This window comes from Pteropus alecto, unplaced genomic scaffold, assembly GCF_000325575.1.
Source record: "Pteropus alecto unplaced genomic scaffold, ASM32557v1 scaffold3, whole genome shotgun sequence".
Lineage (NCBI taxonomy): Eukaryota > Metazoa > Chordata > Mammalia > Chiroptera > Pteropodidae > Pteropus > Pteropus alecto.
Window position 1 is genome coordinate 36,126,011 of NW_006442484.1, and position 8,478 is coordinate 36,134,488.

At 34.4% G+C, this 8,478-nt stretch overlaps 1 pseudogene; it reads right to left on the bottom strand.

Annotated features, from left to right (window-relative positions):
• Window positions 1-6,195: 6,195 nt before the first annotated feature.
• On the bottom strand, window positions 6,196-6,311 carry LOC112470847 (annotated as a pseudogene).
• Window positions 6,312-8,478: the final 2,167 nt, after the last annotated feature.

Below are 8,478 nucleotides of genomic sequence, written 5' to 3' on the forward strand. Positions count from 1 at the left end.
GTAAAAGCTGTAAAATATGTATCAATATATCAATTCTATAATAAGATATATACATAAAAAAGACTAGAGGGAAATATCTACCAAATATAAAAAAAGCCAATATTGCTACACACTGTAATTATGAGTGGATGGTAATTTTTTAATGCTTCTCTGAATTCTCAAAGTATACAGATATTATTTCAACGGTCAAAAAAATTTTCATATTCCTGCCTCCCCCAAGCCCAAAATTCTACACAGAGATGCTATCAGAGTTAAATTAATCCACTAAATAAAGATTGCATATATCTACTTTCTATTGACCATTTTATTTTTAGAGCTATCACAAAGTTTTACAACTGATTTTCTACTTTCACATTCCTAAAAAGCTTCTTTAGTTTAAATCAATAGTTGCTTTATGATTAAAATCCTTTCCTCTTTCTTTTATTCTAGCTAAAATCCCATTGAAATAGTGTTAATTCTTTACTGAAATATAAACTTGAATATTTTACTTCATGTGTCAAACTGTATATCTTAGAAAACCCATTATTTTAATATTCTATCGCAAGTAGTATTTAAATCCAATTATAGCCATACATGAGGTATGAACAGTGTTTGTCTAATCCCTATTGGAACTTTAAGACAACTATTTTCATATCTTATTCTTATTGTTCTTTAAATTTCCTCAGATTAGAAAATTTATGTGCAAAACTCTAAATTACACTGACACTCCACAAAGGAAATCTACTACAGACAACCAGATGGTGGGTGGGAAGAGAGAGAAATAAACTTTCAAACTGATATTTACAGAATTTCAAATAGCCAATATACCCTTAGTATTACTTCTAGAACCTCTTGCATGACATTGGAAGTATAAAAACTTCATACCATAGAAAAAAATAATTTGGCGAGAGATTATCTATTGTTCTGATGGAATAAAAAGATGCTTTCTTTTGCTAGGTTAAACAGAACTAATATTTATTTTTAGTTGCAAGACTTCACAGAGATTTTAATAAGCTAATGTACATACCGAATTTCTCCTAAACTCACATTTTGTCATTCTAAACTCTCATTTTTTTTTTTTGATAATTGCCTCAGTATCAAAAAACAGTTAAAAATACTTATCCTGACAATTCTTTTACTAGCCCTTTTAATGTAAAGTTTCTTTTTTTTTTTTTACCAACTCCGTAACTCTTCTAAACAATATGATTGCATGCCATCTAAGCTAGATATCATCTACCCTCCCCACCAGTCAAAAATGACTATAAATATTGTGCTAGTTTTTCTGTCTTCTAAGAATAGCCTTACACTCTGGCTGTAGTTTGTTGAGAAGATAAATGGGGAAATATGAAGAGCAAAAGAGATGCCTAACTTGGTTCACAGAGATGGAAACAACTTTCAGAATAAACCTACTAACATACAGCTGGCTACCATGGAGAACTGGATTATCATTTAGAGTTAAAACAGCTATGGAGAACCAAGTTGTGTCCTCAGCACACGTCACCCTCTCCTCCCTGCTTTAGAGTTCTACAGGATGCCAAGTTAGTTTTTCTCTCTCTCTGTATCTACGGTTCCTGCTGTCACTTGCAAGCTGACTCTCATTATTCTCCTCTCTATTGAGGCATTTTCTTAACCCTGAATCCTACATCCCCATAGTTTCTGCTTACTGCTTCCTTTCTGTTTATCTCTCAGCAACTTTACCCCACTATTGTCTTCAGCCTTTCTTTGAATGTCCCATTCAAACTTCACAAAAGAGATGGAAATCTGATTGGGTCTGTCAGTCTCATCCATTTTAAGGCAACTCAGTTGGTAAAAGTGCTTTTGCCAGGACAACATACACTCTGCTGGCCAGACTCCATGTGGGTTCCTTTGTGTCTGGCACACACTCTGGGACCAATTGTATATGGTAAGAGTGGTGAGGTCACCTGCATAAGGAACCCCCATGAAGGATTGCAGGAATAACAGGCACTTTGGAATCTCTAAGAAAAACAAAAACAATGGAAAGGATGGATGGCTTAGAATGTCCTTTCTTCATATTATTTACATATCCCTTTGTATTGCGTGTAGTACAGTACATCCTTAACAACTTTATATTTTTCATTTCTATATCCTTAGGAATTTTAAAATGTTCCTGCTTAAATTTCTAGAGTTTTGATAGATGCCTAAGAGAAGAATAAGCATAGTAGATGGACTCTTTATTGAAATTTCAGTAAAAAATGAAAAACTAAATTGAGACATCTGCTGTAAAAAAAAAAAAATTAAAGGTATCTCCAAGGAAGACCCAGTTTAGTGAACAAATGTGAGCCATGAAATTAGATGATCAACTAGTTGCTTGAAATAATACATTGATTAGGATTCTTATTGATAAGGCAAGAGGTCTTTTACTTCTAGTAGTATTTTTGCTCCTATGAATCAGAGATGTAGAAAGCAGGTCTAAGAATCAGGATGACTGTTTCTTTCCTTAATTCTTACAGAAGAGTAGACCAAAGATGTCGAGGTTGAGAAGATGCATTGCCCTCTAACACAAGATGTCAAAAAGGCATATGCACTGAAATGGGTTGGAAACCATCTAAGGCCAAGAAAATGACAAGCAGGGAATGTAAAGAGGTTTGTGCTCTGTCATTGATAGTTTGAATGCTCCAGAGAGGTCAAGACCCTTAAGATTTGTCCCTTCTCTCGCACAAAAATTGAAAGACTGGTTTAAACTGTGCTTTTATAATAGCACTGTAAAGTAAGGTCATTTTTCCATGTATGCCAGTAAGAACATTCACATCTGTAGCAATTCGTGCTGTGGTAAACCATAAAAATAAAAGAAAGAGAGCTTGGCCAATTATATTCTTAGGGAACCTGAGTACCCAGAATCAGTGAAATAGGAAAGTCACAGAGTGAGCAAGAACATGTCTTGAAAAAGTAGCCATGGCATTGGAATCATGTTAATTGAGTTACCTCTTTGGTTTAATTTGTACCATTGGTGAGAACATTTTCTCTAAGGGTGCTGCTAGTGATCGATAATGTACCTAACAATGGTAAGCAAAGACATTAGAAGTGCCTCTGTAGTATGGGTGCTTACAGGCTATGGTTCTCTTAAGCCTAACAGTCTCACACAGTCTCTGCCCAAACCCCTGTGTAGTGTAGGGACCCTGATGTGAACTTAAAAAGGTAAGGAGTCACATCAGTCTACCATCTTCACCAACCTAGATTAAATCAGTGCTCACAGAAAATGCCCAATAAATGTTAATACAGCTCTAAATAATTGTAATTCCAATTGCAATTACCCTAGTTATCTAAATTTGATGATTTGTTTATACATCAACTAATTAATAAATGTGCTTGGATATTTTCCAATATATGTAATGCTTCTCAATATCAGGCTTATTTTGAATTATCCTAAATTTGTGACCTAATTGATAGAGTTTCAGTCCCTAAACTAACTAGCACATTTTCATATGCCAAGACTCATACACATAAATCCAGAAAGCAAATATACAGCATATTTTTTCAAGGGCTGAAAGGAGTTTTACATAAAATTAATTTAAGACATAAAAAAAATCTTTGATAATGTCTTTATCTTAAGACAACTGATCTGAAATGGCTTCTAGATGAGGAATATATGAGAGACATTTTAGGAGTCTAGCAAGTTATCATTCTCATTACATTTAGGCATATTGGAAATGAGTGGAATTTGTAAAGGAAGCAAAAAGGTGACATTTTCAAACTGTTTTCCAGTTGACTCTATATAAAGCGAGTTGGCAGCTTTAGCATAATTCGAGCTCAACAGGTATGAAGAACACAAAACAATCCAAAACTAGCAGCATTGTTCCCTGTAATAACAGTCTTTTAAGAAAGTCAAAGCAGTTCTGAATGAATTGTAAAGGAAAAAAAATTCTTCCAGTGATCAGAACACAGAGGGTCATGCTTCACTGGCTCTGTCTCAAAGGACTCAGGAAACTGGGAGGGGGCAACCCCTTTCCACACTCCACAGGCCACATGGAAGCTTCGCGGATGAAGAAAAATCCCCAGGGCTAGTGACTGGTCAATTACGAATTGCAATTCAACTGTCTCTGTAGTTGCCAGAGAAACCAACTTGGGAACTGTGGTACCTTTTGAGACAGGACTAAAGAATGGCCATGGCTGGTTAGAATACAGTGTTAAGAATGGTGTTTGATCCATGTGCTGAACAGCACAATACAGGCTATTTCTTGCACTTACCAACTGCTTTATTAGTAAAAAGGAGAGCAAAAGCATATGGGTCTATCGACATACCACAACTCCGTAGTTCACAACTGACCTCATCTGGTGTTAAACTGAAAAACTGATACTTCAGAGACATGAATCTGCCACATTTCAAGGATATGACATCTATTGAGAACAAAAATGTGAAAGCAAAACAATTCCACATTGCAGGTAAACAGCTTGACAAATATGAAGACTTTCAATCATGTCAAACTGTTTTAAAAATGTCCACTTTGCCATCCCTCTCCAGATACTTAACGTTCCCTAACACAGGAATAGAATAAATACAGGAGAGAAATCAATACTCTGCACATCCAAACTGTTCAAGCTTGCCATTGCAATCAAACTTTCTTCTTTTTCTCTGCAAAGAGTTCAGAGGTAGTTTCTCAGTTCAAGGATGAAACATTCTCACCGCTCCTTCTCTAAATATAAATATAGATAACAAACATTAATTCCTGAGAATTTAGCTGAAAATTTTTTTTAGTTGTGTCTCAGCAGCATTTTTTTTTCTGACTAGATTGAATAATTCTTTTGCAAATGACCTTGTCAGTAAAGCCCCTAATAATTGGTAACTTTTTAATACTTAGTAATTGGTAAAGAAAGCCTTTCTCATGATTTAGTCAGAAATAACTTAAAGTACACTTTTTTAAAAGAATTATTTTTCTTGAACTCCAATGCTCATGAAAGCTGTTAAATTAGCTGCCCTGGAGGCTGGAAACTTCCATTTGGCCATGAAATCTGTAGAGCAGGAAAAGCTTCCTTAGAAGCCCTGGAAATGACAATGAAGAGACTGTCATCTCCAAGCCCATCAATGTAGGCAGGAAGCTTTTAACACATCCAGTTTGGGCAACAGTTTGGTGTTTGGACAGGGAACATACTTGTCCAGAATAAGGTCTGTTCATTAACTCATTTCCAAGGGACCATCTCATTATCATCTGATACAAAATAATCTTCTGAATAGACTGAGAGCTTCCTCCTTCTACCTCCTTTCCAAGTCACTGATGTTTTTCACAGTCCTTGTGTCTCTTGAACTTTAAAACGATTTCATTAAAATCAAGCTGGGTTCTTTTCCTCTCTTTCATGATCAGTGCTTCTTAGAATAATATTCAGGGCCTTTATCCTCACACATCCTTGCTGTTGTTGGACTGTTCTCTCGCTTAACTCTCATGAATTCGACAGCTGGATCCAGAAGGCTGGAACTTCTGAGGACAATATTCATGGTTGGATAGCCCGAAACTGTTAGGCTTTTGAAAATAACTTCTTACTATTTACTGATTTCTAACAATGTGATATATGCCAAAAAGGGGAGGCTAGAAATATTAACAATTTGATATGATGGGAGGAAAAACAAACAAACAAGAATTCAATGTATAAAGACTGATTGTCTGTTTTTGTTATCAAAAATTGAGAGAATTTTTCTTTAGCTAACTTAAAATATGTCAGTGTTCTTTTCTGAATATTTTCTGAAGAAATGGTTCATGAGATCATATGTTAGCAAATTTATTAATGTAAGGGGAAAACAACTGCTTAAATTATTATCTCAATAACTCCTTGATTCTGCTTCTGGGATCGTATATGGCATATACAATTTAGAGGTCATAGGATATAATACATATTCTACTATTTATGAAAAAATATAATACAATGTGCTTTTTTATCGCCTTCACTTGATTAAGGCTTTGAATGTTTTAATTCTCCTTTAAAATATTCTTCACTGGAAACTCTTTTTTAAGCAAAAAAATAATATGGAGATTTATTAAACATTTTTAATGGATCCATTACATGACTTTATATAGTCAGATTTCTCTCAGAAAATCAAATGCAATTGAGGAAAACATGTTGAACTGATTTACCCTGTTGTTTGCCTATAATCCACATGATTTTTTCCAATATACATATCAAGACATTAGAAAGCAGAGATCATTCCAATTTAATTATTCATAATCACAAATTTTCTTTTCTTTTATTATTATTATTTATTATTTATGCCTACAGCACCTGGTCTTCCTAGGTGGTCTCCCATCCAAGTATTAACCAGGCTCAACCCTGCTTAGCTTCCAAGATCAGACATCGGGCTTGTTCAGGGTGGCGTGGCAGTAGACCATGGATCATGTCTCCACTGGGGCGTGAACCCAGGACCTTCTTTATGTAAAGCAGATGTGCTAACCGCTACACTATGGAACTACATCCACAAGTTTTCTTTTCATAGTATAGTTTTTCTTCCCCCTACCACTACATGTAGTACAGTTTTTTATGCATATTGCAGGGGGAATGATGATGATAATGATTATAATGTAGGACTTAGACAAGAATGTTTAGTTTAATAAATATTGAATCATAAATACTGAAAAAGAACACAAATATTGAGATCTGAGATGGTCATCCTCTCCCTAGTTACTGAAAAAACTTTCCTTTTTCCTCCTATTTTTATTTAAGATTATATTTATGTTTAAAATCTCAAAATTTTATGACAAGAGCATAAGATACATTCTGGTAAGCAATAGGAAGTATAACTGGAGAAGCAGACAGAACCTAGTATACTAGGGTAAAAGTCTATGTTACATGTAGCAATCATGAAATATTGTGCAGCGAAGTTGTATATCCATGTTCTTATTTTAGAAATATAATTATTGAGTCAATGTAGAAAGTTGATTAGAATTAGAGGCAACAGGAGGTATAAGTTCTCCTGCTATAGAATATAATAATCTAGTTTGTAGATTTTAGACTATAATTATAGACTAAACTAATCTAAGCACAAGATGATGAAGACCTGAAATAAAGAATAAGATATGGAAATAGAGTGTGTAGCTATATTTGAGAAGAGTCATCAGACTTGATGACCCGAGAAATATAAGCGGGGAGTGAATACATGACTTGAGGTTAATCTCAGGTTTTGGCATGAATGACTGGATAGATAAGAGTACCATATAATATGGTGAGAGAACCAGCAAGAGAAACAGACTCAATTGAGGAAGGCGATAAGCACTGTTATGGAGGTCTTAGTGTGAGATACTGGTGGGACGGTTAGATGATAACCAATAACACACACTGAATAAAAAATTTCTTCCTCATTAGAGAATAAACACATCATTAGATATCACTGAACTATCTTGCCATGAGAGTTCAATATTCCTCAGTGCTGGCACAGAGTAAGATCTCAACAAGTATGCATTCCCTTTAACATCTCCCACATCGACTGCAATTACTTCTGCATGTTTGTCATTTCCTTCTAGCTGTGAATTTCTTGAGAAGACATCTTTGTATCTCTAGAATTTAGCAAGTGACCAGTGGATAAAAAAATATTCAATTAATGTTTATTTGTTGTCAGTGTGAATTAATTAGTGAATTCTTGAAAGAGTTAATCAGCCAGATTGTCTCATAGTTTACTATTTGAGGAAGAGGGGAGTAGAAAAGGCAATTTAGGGAAGACATTAGTTCTTTCCAATCCCTGGGGTATTTTATTAGTTTGCTAAAGCTGCCATAACAAAGAACCACAGAAATTGGCTTGAACAAAAGAAATTAATTTTCTCACAGTTATAGAGGCTAGATATTTGGGATCAAAAAATATCGGCAAAGTTGGTTTCTTATAAGTTCTCTCTCCTTTGCTTGTAGATGGCTGTCTTCTCCCTGAGTTTTCACATGGTCTTCCCTTGTATGTGTCTGTGTCCAAATTTCCTCTTATGAGGACACCAGTTATGTTGAATAAGGTAGATCCTAATGACCTTATTTTAATTTAATTACTGTTAAGCCCCTGTCTCCAAATACAGTCACATTCTAAGGTCATTGGAGTTAGGAATTCAACATAGCAATTTTGGAAAGGCACAGTTTAGCTCTTAATAGATACTATTTGGAATTCCTGGAATCTGTACAGCCCCTTCAGCAATTTAACAACATCTTGAGTTTCAGACTCCATACAAAAACAACCTAAATTGTAATCACTTTAATGTTTATATCCTTAAAATTCTCTAGTTCCTTGGAATTCCATCAGTATATCATTCAATTGGAAAATATAAAGTAGTTCATTAAGACTACTACATGGATTTCTAAATACTTTTCTGAGTACAAATTTAAAGTATCTAAAGATGCAAAATGTGTATTGTAAGGAATGTGTATTCTAATATTTTATAGAATTAAAAATATGAAAATATTCTGGATTCTTCAACGTCAATATAATTATTAGACATGTTTTCTGTATTTCGATAAGAAAATAATTCGTATTTTATAAAATGATGAACAAAGAGTAATTAAAATACTTCTATAATCAATGTT